We start from the raw sequence: 16,007 nt of genomic DNA on the forward strand, positions 1-16,007 counted from the left end.
GAGCATACACATTACAGAGAGATATCACCCTGCCTCTTAGCTTCCCCTCCACCGCCACATATCTGCCCTCAGGGTCCACCAATGACTTTGAGACTTGCAAGGGGACCCCCGCCCGTATCCAAATTAGTGCCCCCCTTGCAAAAGCTGAAAATGTCGTGTAGAATAGCTGCCCCCTCCAGCGCCTTTGCAGAGCCGCCCCTTCCTGCTTATTAAGATGTGTCTCCTGCAGGAACGCTATATGAACCCCCCTACGCTTGAGGTACGCCTGGACTTTATGTCTGCGCGCCATGGACTGCATACCCCGCACATTCCAGGTCACACATTTCAAAGCCCCAGTGCTAGCCATCCCCCCCTACACAACCGGACCATACAGCAAAGAACAATGTCCGCACAAGTCCCGCGACCACGGGCCCACCCACCCACCCTCTCCAAACAGGAAGCTGAACCCCACCAACAACAACTGCCCCCCGAGCAACCCCAACTGCTCGCAACTCCCACCCCCCCAGGACAGGCCCCCCCGCAACTGGAAGTACCCCCATCCAAACCAACACTCCCGACCACCCCTCAAGGAGAGGTGGTAATGCTCGCAGTCCCCACTGCGATGACCTTAGGGGCCAGTAAGGCGCGGCTCAATGCGATAGAACCTCAAAACAAATCAGCCCCGCGCGCTCCACCCCGCAATCCCCTCATTACAGCTCCCCAAAACCTCAATCAATAATGTTCCACTGCTGCGGGCCCAGTGCCCCGGTGTCCAACCAACGAGCTCACTCCACCAGTTCAGTTCAACACGCCTCCAATATCTCCTCCGAAGTCTGCGGCGTCACAATAGGGCCCCGGGCTCCACCAAATTCCGATTGTCCTGTCTCCGAGCCCGTGCCCGGGTCCTCCGATTCCGTGCCCTTCCCGGACCGAGTCCTGGCGGTCCTAGATAAGTCCACTACCGCCTGTAGTGCCGCCTGCCTTTCCGCCTCCGTCTGCGACACCGATGGTTTCCCGGTTCTCTTGCGGTTCCTCCTGATCCGTTGGGACTGCCTGACCGGCTTCGCCACCTTGGCCTCCTCCTCCCTGGCCTTGGCCCCGTCCGTTCCCGCTTTATAAGTGTCCCACCAGTCCCAAGCGTCCGCGGAAGTTGTGAAGAATAGTGTTTTCTCATCCACCACCACTCTTAGCTTGGCAGGGAACAACAGGGAGTACTTGATGCCTTCCTGGCGGAGCTCCCGCTTGAGGGACAGGAAGTTTGCCCGGAGCCGCTGCGTCTCAAACGTGTAGTCCGGGAACATGGTGACTCTATTGTTCTCCACTTGAAAGGGCCCTGCTTCTCTCGCCCTCTGTAAGAGCCAATCTCTGTCCCGATAATGGAGCAACTTGAACACCACCGGGCGAGGAGGAAGGCCCAAGGCTGGCGGGCGCGCTGGAACTCTATGTGCCCGTTCCAGGGAGAAGAAGGGGGACAGACCTTCCGGTGCCACCTCCGTCCGCAGCCAGCTATCAAGGTATCCCACCATGTCGTCGCCTTCAATTTTTTCCGGCAGGCCCACTAGGCGTACGTTGTTGCGCCTGTTTCTGTTTTCGGCATCCTCGGCCCTCCTTTCCAGTACCTTCAGGCGGTCCATCACGTCTACCATCTGGGCCTTCATCGTTTCTTGGCCCGGGGCTAATTCCTTAACCGTGATCTCCACGGATTTCACCCTGTCTTTAAGTTTGTCGTGGTCGGCCTTCAGGAGGCCCAAGCCCGTCGCCACCTGAGCGATATCTTGCTGCAGGGCGTCCTTAGTGGTGGCGATGGCCTCCAGGATACGATCCTGCATCCGCTGCAATGCCGCTTGGTCTCGCTCCGCTCCCTCCGCAGCCTCAGTGTCGGTCGCGCCATCTCCCTTCCCCTTTGGCTTCCCCATCTGGGCCGGCTTGGGCGGTGGTCTCCGAGTATATTCCTGGTCACCCTCCGAGTGCCGTCGGGTTTCGTTCTTCGGCAGGGTTCCCGGGCCCAGTTTTGTCACCAAGTAGTAGGAAACACTGAGCGATCGCAGCCCGGCCTGCGCCAGACGTGCCAGGGGCCCGGGGCTCTCGTCACTGGGCCACTGCCGCACTGCCGTCGCCCCTACTAGGGGGGCGGTCCTCAGCCACCGCCCAAGAGTGCTCCCAAAGTCCTCTCGGCACCCGGGGAGAGGCGCGATGTGGCCGCCAACACCCCTGATTCGTCAGGGAGCAGTCCTCAGTGGGTCTCCGGGCAGATGTCTCCGTCGTGTCTGCTCTCATGCCCTCGCCGCCATTTTGGGGTCCGCGACTTCTCGCCTGGGTTCAACTTTCAAAGTCGAAATACTGCTGTGGGATGGCTCGGTGTCGTCCCCCGTGGGCCTCGGACCCGCCGCAGTAACGTCCAGTACCGGATGGTATCGGTTACCTCGGGGTCCGATTAGATTTTCAGGATATTTTTCGGGATCGGGCACGGAGCTCCGAGCTCACGCTGCCTACCTCCTCGGCATCCAAGCCACGCCCCCCCGCCTATGGACATCCATGAGCCGACCGACATGACAGTGAGGTGCTGAGAGCGACGCCCCACCATGGCCCCAGCGAGCATCATGTGTAAGGCAAATCCCTTCACGGTGAACATGGTCCGGGTCATGAGGTTGCTGAGCTTGTCTCCACCATACTGCCTGAGTACTTTGACACAGCGCTCTCCTGTATCCACGTTCTGGGACTTGTTTTTAAACTTTACCGCTGGTTCCCGGGCTGTTGTATAAGGTGGTAATACCAGCTGCCTTTTACCTTTCATGTATCCCATGCCTTATTTTTATCTTGTAGGACACAGCACTATTCAGTGTCTACACCTGCCGGAACACGTTGTTCTGAATTTTTGACCCCAAAGGGGTGAGTCTTTATTCATGTTCTCCACACTGGGATTTTTAAAGTATCACTTCACTTATTTTTAATTCAGCCACCATATGCATGGTCACAACACCCCAGCGTTATGCATGCTTTTCCCATAATTTGAGTGCTGCACTATTAATTTAAATTGTGCGACGAATGCCGAACTAGTTGTATATATTTACTCTTTATAACCTTTCTCTCCTTACAGGTTAATGGTCTGGATTGACTGGTACAACTTTTTAGTGTGTTGTATGGGTGTTCGTTAACCTTATCTACATTGGACCACCACCAAAAAGTGTAGATAGATTTTGAAACGGTCCTGAAGAATTGCTGTCTATATGACATAATGGCAAGAAACGTGTTGACCTGACCTCAGAGCGCGGTACCCTGTAACTTTACAGCAAGAGTGCGCCACACCTCGTTTATTCATTAAATTAGTTCTGAGTGGACCTCTACTTCCTGTATTAACTTCACTATTTTCACAACTACACTCACTAGGACCCTCACACGCACTGCACCCAACGGCCAGGATAACAGATCTCCACCAAAGGGTCCCATCATGGGTGCCAATCGGGTATTGCAGTGCCAACTTGATGAGGAGCAGACCCAATGATGAAGCAAGACACCTAGCTGGCTGGGTGTGTGAGGGTCTTTTTCCGAAAGGAGGAAATTCTCCTCCATCTAGGGAGTAGTGTAGTTCTCTTCACTCACACAAACCTGTACTGCCTTGTAGGAACAGCATACCTTTCTGTTTTGTACTGTTATTGGGTCTGTATGCTGGACCTGGTGAAAAAGCCTCAGTCCCTCCCTTCTTGTAGACATGTTCTTGTATACGATCAGCCAGGCCTCTAATAGGCATACATCCGGATTGGTGTAAGCCAATGTTAGTATCACTAGTTTTAACCTGTCTGACAAAAATTTGAGCAGTGTATTGGCCTCAATATTTAGCAATTAAATTGTCCTAATTGAGGCACATTCATCAGGGGGTTTGCTCTCTTTTCATTAGAATGCAATGGTGGATAGTCTTTGATTGAGTGGGAGTGGGCCCTAGTTCCTGGCCTTAATTAGCATCTGGAGCACATGCATTGACAACTTGGTGGCCATGCTTTTTTATATTTGAATGGTTATATCATTTGGTCGAAGTGCTTTCTCAGATTGAAGTTTCTATTATGGCTGCTGCAATCTCTGTAGCTTCACTCTCAGCCTCTAAGAATTGTTTATCTTCCACTGAGAGCCTGAGAAGCTGTATGGCTTTGAGAAAATCTTGTATTTCCTCTGAGTATTTTGTGACAGAGGACACATACATCCTTGCGTATTGGGCAGCACATTCCTCTGCAATTTCTGGGTTCCCCCTGACCAATTCCCTTCCAGCTTTTTTAATCTTTAGATCCCAATTTACAGGTTGATCTCTTCACTGCAGCCAGTCCAATAGCTTCCCTGATTTGTTTTTTCACTTCACATAACCTACACTGAGAGGAAAAAAATGTATTACAGGCATTGTTTTCAGCAAATTATCTATATTTTTTGCTGCTTCAGATTTAGAATGTGCTGTTGTTGTTCCCTACCATGCAATATATGAAGCCATCCTATGCTGAGAATTTCCAATTCAAGTTCATCCATTTGAGCCTTTTTTTCTTTTTCTAACCTAGGATCAGTGATTTTGCTTGTCTCTTTACTACCACATGTAGGCATCCTAAAAGGTCATCTCGGACTCGACCGTTCAACTATTTTCCTTAGAGTGTAAGTCTGTTCCTGGCTTTAGTTTTGACACTATATCCTTGTTCTTACATTACTATTGGTCCATGATCCGGTCACTTTCTTTCCCCCCTACTCTTCCCCGCAATCTCAGCCACAACGGGGAGTGATCCGAGATTCGAATAAACAGGTGTTTGCCTCCTACAAATCCACCCATGTGTAGGTTTTGTGTCAGGAAATAGACAATACATGAAAAACTTCTGTGAGCCCCAGCTTAATATGTGTATTGTTTCAACAGTGGGTTATGAGCTCACAGTAAAGTTAACAATCCAAATGCCTCAAGGGAGTCCAGCATTGGGTCAAACGTTACCTTTGTATCCTTAGTCCCTCTGTCCCATTCTTCATTGGCAACCACATTGAAACCAACCCTAGTATAAGAATGCCTAGAGGCAACTGCAGTTTCACATAGCTTATATCTGGAATGGTGGATGCATGCAGTTTTGGTAGGATGTAAACTGTTTAGAGGTTCATTGTGAGTCCTTCTCAATGCCCCGTCTGCACCGCATATCTACTCTGCTGATCAAGCTATTTCCATTGCGGTGTATGTGGAGATGATTTTTTAATTAAAGATCCTACACCTCTTGAATCAGATGTCTGTCCCGTTTGTGCTAGCATCTTGTATCTATATCTATTTAGCACCTTGCAATGATTGCAACCAACTGGTTTCCAGTACCATGACAATGTCTGGGTCTTTTGAGGTACTGCAAAATCATTCCTCTTTTAATCCTACTGCCCAAACCATTAACATACCAGGATAGCACTTTTAGAGGTTTTCCCAGTGGGCATGTCACAGTCATATCTAATTTTGTGTATAGTTTAATACATATTAAATATAAATAAACTTTTTATTTATAATAAATCTTTCAATAAATCATTATACATTATGCATTTTGCAATTAATGAATTTTCTAATACACATCGATGATAATAGTGCTGCAACATTTTAATTTATTTGTTCTAGGTTTAAAAAATATATAACATTATTTTACATTAATATTTAAGATTCACATTTTTTACCATTTGTTTTAAAAGTTTGTTAAGCTTTTTTTTTTTTACTTTTCCCTGTATTTTACTGTAGGGCGATCTCCACCTGATGGGCGAGACCTCTGCCTACATGTAAAAAGTTACAAGTAGTAACTTTACAAGGCCACATTTAGCTCCAATCCTTGCTTTTTCAGAGGGAGGACATGTAGGCCCACACTTCATAGTGAATGGCCAAAGTGGAAAAGTTGTAAAGTTACTACAAAGTGTATAAGTACAATTACCCTTGAGTGAATATACAAGTATACATATACCTTTGTGAATAGCGCTCTATTCGATATTTACAGAAGCATATTGAGTGTGTGCATATCATCTACATCTAAAAAATACATTCTTAGGTCAATGGTAGTCAATTAATGTTCACCAGTAATCTGTGTTTTATTATCCCCGTGAAGTGCCCCAGCTACTCCCTCTCCTTCCAAACAGTGTGTTGGGCCCAGAACTAGGGAAGAAAAAGGGTTCTTTCAACTAGAAGGAAGATAGAGTATGAACACTTCATGAATGAAATTACAATGTAATACACTGCACCGGATCAGCTGACCTCTAGATCAGCAAATTGAACTTACCATCATGAAGAATCCACCTGTTCTGCAGATGTTCGGGGGTGATAGGTTTAGAGGGACGGTGGAAACAGGTGGGTAGATGAACACAGAAGTCTGTCTACATCATAAGCCTGTAGGTAATCACAAAACCACTAGTGGTTGTTCATAAGAAGTCAACCATCTACACTTTTACTTTTTTTTAAAATGGGGACTTGCTAAGTGTGAAAATTGTGAATGACAACTCATAAACACAAAATAATTGTCACCAGTTCCATTGGAAGGAGTTGAAGTAAATATATTTTCCTGTGGTTTAAAAAAGGTTTATTGTGATAATGCACATTACAGCCACCCTTACTGCTGTGGATTTTCCATCCACAGCATTAAGTGTGAAGCAGCAGTAATATTCATGAAAATGTATGTCTAATTCATATTGTCATTATTCCTACCAAATTTTTATGTAAACCCCTGAAAGACCAAACATCTGCCTATATTGCAGTAAAATACACATAATTAGTAGATTTCTGACTACTAAAACTTAGTTTACAGATTTGGGACCGATTGATAATGATAATAGTTGACATCCTCTAAATGTGCTCATAATTATTTGTGTTTTTTGTATATTATTACCATTATTTAAAAACAATATTTACAGTATTGTTTATCTACTGCACACAAAAATTGAAGGCATGCTTTCTAAAAGACAATGATCCCTTTTCCTGCAGGGTTTTGTGTAAAGCATGAACAACGGGTTCGTGCTCTATCTCTTTTTCACCATTGTCTGCTTCTCTACCACTGTAAGTAATGTTACTATTTTTCTCCTATTATAACACAGACAATACTTTTGTTTACTGTTAAAGAACTGAGAATAATTTGTATTATATTTTGTACATTTGTACATTTTAAATTACAATTTGGCTGCCTTTATAGTTAATGTATCTTCTTTGGATGATTATCGATTGGCAAGTTTACTAAATGTAGTGTAAAGTAAATCATGAATGTTTTGTTCTCACCAGTTCAGGGAGAAATAAGTGTGTGAGGTTGTTAAAAAGATGTACTTACAATTTACTCTCCCATATGCAATTGTGATCTCTACTGCAGCAAAAAATTACTAAACTTGACATTAGAAAGTGTTTTTTTCCGAGTTAGGTATTAATCCATTTTTTCAGATGTTAATGTTTGAAAAAGATATATTGACAGTTGAAAAATATTTGTTGTTTTGTTTATAAATGTAGCACTCTTTGATGAATGTGCAAGAATCTTGGTAGGCATTTAGCACATTAATCTTATGCTTTATAGTTTTGAATTCTTGCACATGCATCAAAGATAGGCAGTAAAAAATCGGGTGGAGACAAAAATGTGTTAATTTTCTAATAACTTTGCCACCATTAAATGAATCTACTCAAAATTTGGCAGACAATAGGAGGGATTAGAATAGTTTTTGTATGTCAAGCTTTGTGCCAATACATACTGCAGGGGGAGCAAGTTAAAGTGGGGGCAATTAAAGTTTCTTTTGTTAATAACATTGGAGCTGTTTGATGAATCTGCATGAAATGTGGCTGGCGGGTAGCACGTTGCACCCAGTGCAGGTATTTCAGGTTTCAGGTTTCAAGTATATCCAATAAGAGGTGGATAAAATATGTTTAATGTGTTAGTATCTTTGACCTTTTTTGATGGATCCACATGGAATTTAGCACAGGCCTAGCATGCTTTGCTTTGGTATATTATAAGTTTCATGCAGGTCCATCAAGGGTCACATTTTAAGGGGAGTCATATATTCCTGATTTGATAATAGAGTTTGCTCATTTTTTATGAATCTCCACACATTTTTTTTATCCGTTTAATTTTCAATTGTTAAGTAAAGTTTTGAGCTCAAAGTGGGGGTCAAATATAAATGCAAGGCTACAAAAGTTTAATTCACTAAGAGCTTTGGCTCTGATTGATGAATCTGTACGAAATTTAGCAGAAAGTTATTAAGATAAACCTCATGCACAGGTGTCAAGTTTCATCCAGGTATCACAAGCAGGCACACATACCACCATATACAAGCACACACATACCTTCTTACGTCCATACACCAACCATCTTATGCCAAGGTAGCCATAATCTCTAGCATGTTAGATTCAGAAAACACAGGAAATATCATGACAAATGCAATGTGATATGCATAAATTAATTCATTCCTGAAGAAGTTTTTCCTTCTTTCTTTTTTTTTCTCAGCCTGCAATACCCATGTATCTATAGTTTAATATTGAGTGTAAGTCTGTGACTGTACAAATGTGTATCAATTAAAAAAGACAACCATCATACATTTCCATAGAACTACTATCACATATTTACACCCTTAAAAGCTCACTTTGGAGCATTTCCGGGCACATGTCATCTAATGCCATGGTTGAGTACAGAGGGACCAATGAGTTGTAACTTATGCAAACTTGGCGAAGAGAATATTATGCACCTCCTTTGTGTTTGTCCAGAACTGAAAGTTGAAAGAATATCTTTTCTAAAGAGACATTTTAACGTTCGTGGAATAAGGAGTTGCAAACAAGCACTGAAAAGATGACTCCATACGGACGATATATTTTAAACTCGGCTTTTGTAAGGTTTCTAATGCAACTGAGAATTAAGTTAGAACATCAAAAACTGAAAGAATGTAATGTAGGAAGTACATAACATGTAAATAGTGCAACAAACTTGAAGCTTAAAAGTTTTTTATAACTAATTTTATAATCAAGAATTATTGCACATATATTGTAAGGTTTTCATTATTCAAACAATACACTTTCATATATATATTCCCTTATACACCCAATCACGCACCATCTTAGGGCAGTACAACCACCGTTATTAATCCAAACAACAAACTTCAAATCACTCCTAAAAATGTTCCTTTAAAAAAACAACAGAGATCTATAGTTTAAAGTAAGTTATGGGTCCGATAGTGCATTCACTTTTCAATTTCCCAAAGCAAAATACAAACAAAGAACATCAGTAAAAACATACTGTTAAAGTGATATGATAGTTTAGATACACAAAAATAATGAAATTCGAATTCATAGCATGCTGTGAGTACCCTAACTCGCACCCCCACCATGCACTGCGCATGGCCTCATCCATGACCTCTCATGAAATCACAAATAACATCACTTATGTCCTTACTGATGGCCTCTACAACAACCTCATATAGTTACATACAAAATCATCCGATAGCGACAAAGCAGCTATAACACATCCACCACAATACACAATCATAATCCTATAACACATGCCAATACACCCATCATCACACTGATCATGAGATTGCCAAAAACATACAATAAGACATCATAAAAATAGCCACAACCATCCACCAAACACACACCATTATATGACCACACAACTACTTTCACACACAACAAACCCACCCTCATATAAGAGTATCACCAAATCCATAAATTATATATGATGACAAAAAATACATCAACATACAGCCACACAGTCACCATAACACACCTTCTATCCTATAAAACCACACGACTAACAACACAGGAACACACATGCTTCATCATAAGACCACACCCACAATCAAACTTTTATACAAGCATCATTACATGGCTACACACCCACCATGAGATCACCATCACATACAAACAGAACCACAAGAACCATTAATAAGCTCACAGGACCATTAATGTATAGCCAGACAGCCATAATCACAGGCCTCCCATCATAAATGATCACACAACATATGCCGGCACAGCCATTCAAAACTCACCTTTATGCCTTGGTATGCCTTCCCATACACACCCTGCACAAGCACAATAAAAAATTCATAATGAAATGAATCATGTTGATATAAACTTTTCTCCTTCGTGTTGGTAATACTGGTGCCTATAATTGTGCGCTTGTTTGGAGTGAGTAACTGGGGGCAGGCTTTCTGGGACGCTATTCAACATGTGTCCTTTTCTACCATGTACCCGTGCCTCCTCGAACTCGATGGTGGCTATTGCCCGAAAACTTCCTCGGCTAAGGGTTCTCCATTTTGCCCACAACTGCTGTGGTTGAAAGACTGTGTGTTTGCACTGTTTTGGATTGGGACTCCACCAGCAATTGAAGCCCTAATACCACGATAATCTTGGGGCACAACGACAGTGGAGCGGAGGTTAATCAGACTGCGTGTGGGTAAAGGGTTGCAAAGACCATTCTCATGGTAGTGTCATGATGGTGAAGGGTCCGATGGGGAGACATTACATCTATCTTATGACAATTGACTCTTTAATTGTGTTTTCTTGTTTTAAATTCCTCTCAGATTCGAACACAGGATGTGTTCTTTGGAGACTGGGCGCCATTTCGAGTTTGAACCATTGTTAACCAGGTGGGACATGCGTGTCTGGCTGTCATCTTTAAGTCGACAGGCATGCCTTTTGAAATATGATGCACCTGAGATGGGTGTGCATATGTAGGGAAGTGTGGTAAAAAGTGTATGCAGCAATACTTTTTTTAAATACTTTGGATGTTTTTAACCACAAAATGAATAGAGCCGCAATACACCGCAGGTATCAGTTTTGTAAGGGGGACTTTGCAGACACAATTTAATTGGAGACCTTGATTGAGGCCCATAAATTAGCATATACATGTAAGCGTATGACTTATTGTGCTTCGTTTCAGTATGTTGCTTCCCGTGTTGTTGGGATTCTCCTCCACACATTATGATCAGATTTTGATCAAGAGAAACTTTCTTGCCTTTTGATCGAATTGTGGTTGGGCTGATACCAGGACTGGGTGAGATAGATGTCCTGAAGAAGATCGGGGCGACCTTCGAGGTACAGTATGTTGGTCGAAACATGTTGGCACAAGCAGTATCAGGAGGGGTGTTTTGAGATCATAATTTCTCTCTTTACACGACCCATCCTTATCACTTTTAATCCTGGCTGTGGCGCCTATAAAAAAAGGTTCTGTTGGTTTTCACAAGCCAGTTTTAAATCACTTTCCAACACTGCACCTTGGTCTATCACAATTCCCAGTCACAGGGTGATATTCACTGTTTTATCACTGTGTTTGTTATATTTGTTATATTTGTGTTGCGTCCTGTCCTTTAAAAAACTTTTCCTATTTTTTCCCCCTCCCTTATGCTCCGCCCCGAGCGTAGCTACGCCGGGGCGTTTTGTAAGCAGACCCGATGATTAAGCATGTTACACACTTAGGTGTGTGAGTGAGGGCAGTTTTCAAAACAGGTTTATTTTGTTTGCGTCATGTTGTTACACGTGTATTTTGTTCTCCCCACCCCTTTTGTGTGTGTATACATAGCTTTAGGGTGTTTTGGGGTGGTGGAGTGTTAGTTGATGACCCTCTCCCCTTATTTGTGAGTAGTGATAAAAGACTCCTACAGCTCGTACCAACACCACCCCTTATAAAATGGACACAACTGAAGTGTTCATCGTTCTATGCACAGGTTCAGAGAACTGAAGCCATGCACAGTCATATAATATAGGACATCTGTTTTACTGCCTCTTAATAAAGTTGTATGTCACTTACCAAATGTCTGACAGAATCCATGTCCACCAGTGTTGTGTAGAAGTGACAGAACAATAGTAAAATAAAGAAGAACCAAAAACATTTGTACACCCAGGAGGCATGAAGTGATACTGACAACTCACAGTAGTCACATAATTCCCTATAGCAGGCGTTAGGAGAATTGCTTAAATGACCATAGCAATATGCAATGCAAGATGGGGAGGCACTCACTCACACATACCAAATACCACATTTTGCTATAATTGAAACAAAGAAAAGCACTAGTAACACAAGCACAAGTAGGGTGGCAGGAAACACCAGATGCAAGTCTCACTAAACTAAAGATGCACATTATTACAAATTAGATATGGATCCTCGTATCTGGTGTACTATCCTAACAAAACCAAGTAATAGCAGATGTGTGGCCATCAGCAGGTGATTTTCTACCCAAACACAACACTGTCATATGGTGGTATCAAGCACCCCAGTTGGGGTGAAAAGTCAGGCAGCATTTAAAATAGAGACAATATTTGAAACTGCACCCCAAATAACAAAAAACATAAAAGAATGAGGTGAGAAGACAAGAATCAGACTTGTGAGAGAGGAAAGGTTGGAGGACCCACTATTTCTGACACAGATGTGCAAGGTGGGCATTGGGCAAACAGAAGAGTCCTCCAGTCCTTGCAGACAGAGTGTGACATTTTCGCAGCAACCATGACGAAGGTTATCCTGTAACCCCTGGCAGTTTTTGAGTTTGTATTTCTTGTGATAAAGTACTTCTTCTAAAATAAATCCTAATTATTATGTTCCTGTTTTATATTTAATACATTTACAACATGCCACATACTGATCTAGATTGAATCTGAGAATTGTTGAAAGAGTCCTGAGTTAAAGGCTCATGTGAACATCAGCGCATCAGGTATATAAGGATAAAAAATGGCAGCCTTTTGAAAAGCCTTCCGGGAAGTTAGTGGCGGAACACCCTGGACGTCTAAGTGCCATAATGTTTTAACTATATCCAGGAATCAGGAATCAGTTATAGTTTTACAACAAGTGACTAAAATTGTCATCATTAATTGGATGGTAGATTTAACAACTTGTCTGATTTCATAGGGAAACATGTTATCTTTCAAGCAGGGCCGGCTGGGCAAAAGCGCTGAACCAAGTCGTGCTCCCTTCATATCCTTGCTCTATCTCTTTATTTCCAACGATCCATTGTCTCTCTCTTTCATCCCTCTCACCTTTCCCTCTCTGATTGATTTCTCAATACCTACTTCCACTCCTCTCTCTCTTTCACCCTCTGTTGAAATCATCATGTGTGCTGCAATTTACCTTAGGGATCAGGGCAAAGTGACAGAGGCACCATGGGTGGTCATGGCCTTTCAAAACCAGCCTCTCAGGGATCCAGCCCAGCTTCCAAATTGAATCGCAAAATATCATGAAAAAGGCTTGAAGTAATCTGCTTCTACATGGGTAGGCCGTGAAGGGTTCATTACACCTCATACACATGACCTCTCTTCTACAGCCTGAAATGCAGATTTCCTGTATTCCTAACAGCTTTTTGTTGTTGCACTTTGTATGCTATGACTGCAGCAAAAGTCCATTGCTATAACACAGGTTAGGCCAAGCTGATGACACCATGAAATATAACTCCCTTGAGACAATTTAAAGATGTTCTCTGCACTCTGGAATATCGAGTACAAGAATATCAGGCATAGAATTCACCAAGCACTCAATTATCAAGTCCACTTTCAAATTCGCAAAATAAGTAAGTTTCTTCAGATTCCTTCTTTTATTCGGTCATCCAATTGAAAGGAAATTCTTGATACAGCAATACAGCAAACACGTGTTTCGTCTAGTCTGTGTTTGACATATAGACTTCTTCAGGGCTGCAAATAATTACAATAACCTAAGTTTAGGTTTGTAACACCAACCAATATAGTACATCTACAAAATTGTAACATTAACATAGGCTAAAAATTACTTCTCAAAGTTACCGAACAGTGTAACACATAGAAAACGTAAAACTGAAAGAAGTCCCAAATACCAAGCGTGAAAAGTTGAATCACCAAAGCGTGACAGAACAACTCGCGAGATTGGCAGTCCAAAGTGTGAAACCCAATGTAAGACAGAGTCAATCATGGTAAATAACTAAGTTAGCAACGGAGTAGAATCGTACCCCAAAGAGGAATAAATTAAATATTCCTCAAGCCTCGGTATAATCACGTCTTCTCATCTGTCTGAAAAATTAAAGTACCTTACTCACAAGCCATTCACAAGGGATCAATGATGAATAAAAGCGCAAAAGACCAACATAGGTAAAACTCACCCACAACCGAGGGTATATACATCTCTTGTAGCACGTCTTATTATTATCATCGTCACATGTGTGAGGAAAGGGTAGTAACCTCAAACCTCACAGAATTCAGGCAACAACTGCAAGTAAAACGTAACAGAAAGTAACTTCACCATTCACTGGTGATTACAACAAAGCATATTTGAAAAAACAATTTAAGTCGTCCCCTTACCTATCTGTATGCCGATTTTATAAATCCAATAATCTTTGTCCCATGATATAAGTAATCATCCACTGAAAAGGTACCTGCCAAAAATATAAATCATAAGCTCTATACGTCTAACTGAGATTGCCAAATGCAGTGATTTAGTGAAAATAAGCCCATAAGCTTATAATAGTACGTAACCATTCACCTCGTATTAGAAGTCTCCGAGAGTATCCGACGTTCCGTATTTCCGCGTGCTACGTGGGCGCCATCTTGTAATGGCTTTAAATAGTAACTAAGAACATGTGCCATCTTGGAACGGTGTTATCGTCTAGAATCATGTTACAGCGTAAACTTGAAACTTTAAATACATTCTATAGTACAATGGCCGCATTAGGATAATTGCACGTATGTATTCACTGTTGTATAAAATTAAGTAAATCTGTAAGTTATAATTACGAGTAGCAAATCACCTCTTATCCAAAGTGAACGTCATTCAGAATTTCCGCGAAATAAGCGGGCGCCATCTTGTAATGGCTAAAGGTAAAATGAGCATAATATAATATGATAATGTGAACCTTCAATATCGTGTCTCAACACACCAACTAACCTAGTAAGTACACACTCTCCACACTGCAAATGAAAGTAGCAATAACAGCTAATAGCGCTGAACAGTTCGTACTCCATGTATGCATGAATGATACTAAGGTAAATACGTATCCATATGTGTACTAAGCAATCTCCACTATATCAAAGCTACTATTCCCTTCTGTATTTAGTATAATCGCAACATATAATCACGGTCCACAAATGAACGCTACTGTCAGACCGAATGGTGTGAGTCATATTACCCTTATAGGAATGGCTCATTACTGGGTAAATGTTACGCACTTAAAACCAAGGTCAGGAAAGATTAGCATGAGGAGATAGTAATTAGGGAGTAAAAAAGATTAAGCATACCATAGAGTAAACATAAGTAGATTAGTGTAGTTCACCCACAGATCAAATGAATCACATTTCAAAGATAACAGGAATAAGGACAAGATAACCATATTCTTCATCTTTCATTACCTAAATAATATTCAAATTCGTGGTCAATGTTCATCCCTAGTTCCACTGCTTTCAGTTTCATTAACCACATCACTTCTCTTCGTCGGAGTCCTAGTTGTCTATTTCCACCTCTTGGGTCACGTTTCACATGATCAATTCCATGATATGTAAACAAATGTTTTTCTTTCTCCTGGTAATTTCTAACCATATGAGAGGCAATAGGGTAGCGGGTGTCCCCTGTCTTGAGAGCTCTAAAATGCTCTACCATCCTTTCTCTCAGTTTCCTGATAGTGCTCCCAACATAGATCTGCCCACAGGAGCAGGCTGTAACGTAAACTACAAAAGTAGTATCACAGTTAATGAAGAAATTTATACAAAATTCCCCAGTATCATTGTAATTGAAAGTCTTAACTTTAGGTTTAGCCCATCTGCAAGGACTACACCTGCCACATTTGTAAAAACCTTTAGAGGTTGCAGTTAGCCAATCAGGTTCAATTTTGTTCACAGGGTAACTAGGACTAATACAATTCGACAGTGTGCGTCCTTTTCTAAAAGTCAGTTCTGGTCTACCCCCAACAAAATGCAAAATATCTTCATCCATGCTCAATAGGTGCCAATGTCTATTCATAATGCTGTACAGTTTTGCACTATCAGTACTGAAGTTTGTAATTAATCTAATTTTCATATCTTTAGTATTATTCTCACTTGTTCTTTTACTAAGAGTATTAACCCTCTTGAGTTTTCTTGCCCTTAATGCCGC

General features: G+C 42.0%; 1 long non-coding RNA gene across 1 annotated transcript in view; it reads left to right on the forward strand.

Moving 5' to 3' along the window:
* Positions 1-16,007, forward strand: part of LOC147727427 (uncharacterized) — a 113,157-nt gene that overhangs the window by 75,614 nt on the left and 21,536 nt on the right. The window contains exon 2 of the long non-coding RNA XR_015309477.1: positions 6,929-7,000. This is a non-coding gene — a long non-coding RNA (uncharacterized LOC147727427). The remainder of the gene's footprint in view (positions 1-6,928; positions 7,001-16,007) is intronic.

Source organism: Lissotriton vulgaris, chromosome 3_1 (genome assembly GCF_964263255.1).
Source record: "Lissotriton vulgaris chromosome 3_1, aLisVul1.2, whole genome shotgun sequence".
NCBI classification, from domain to species: domain Eukaryota; kingdom Metazoa; phylum Chordata; class Amphibia; order Caudata; family Salamandridae; genus Lissotriton; species Lissotriton vulgaris.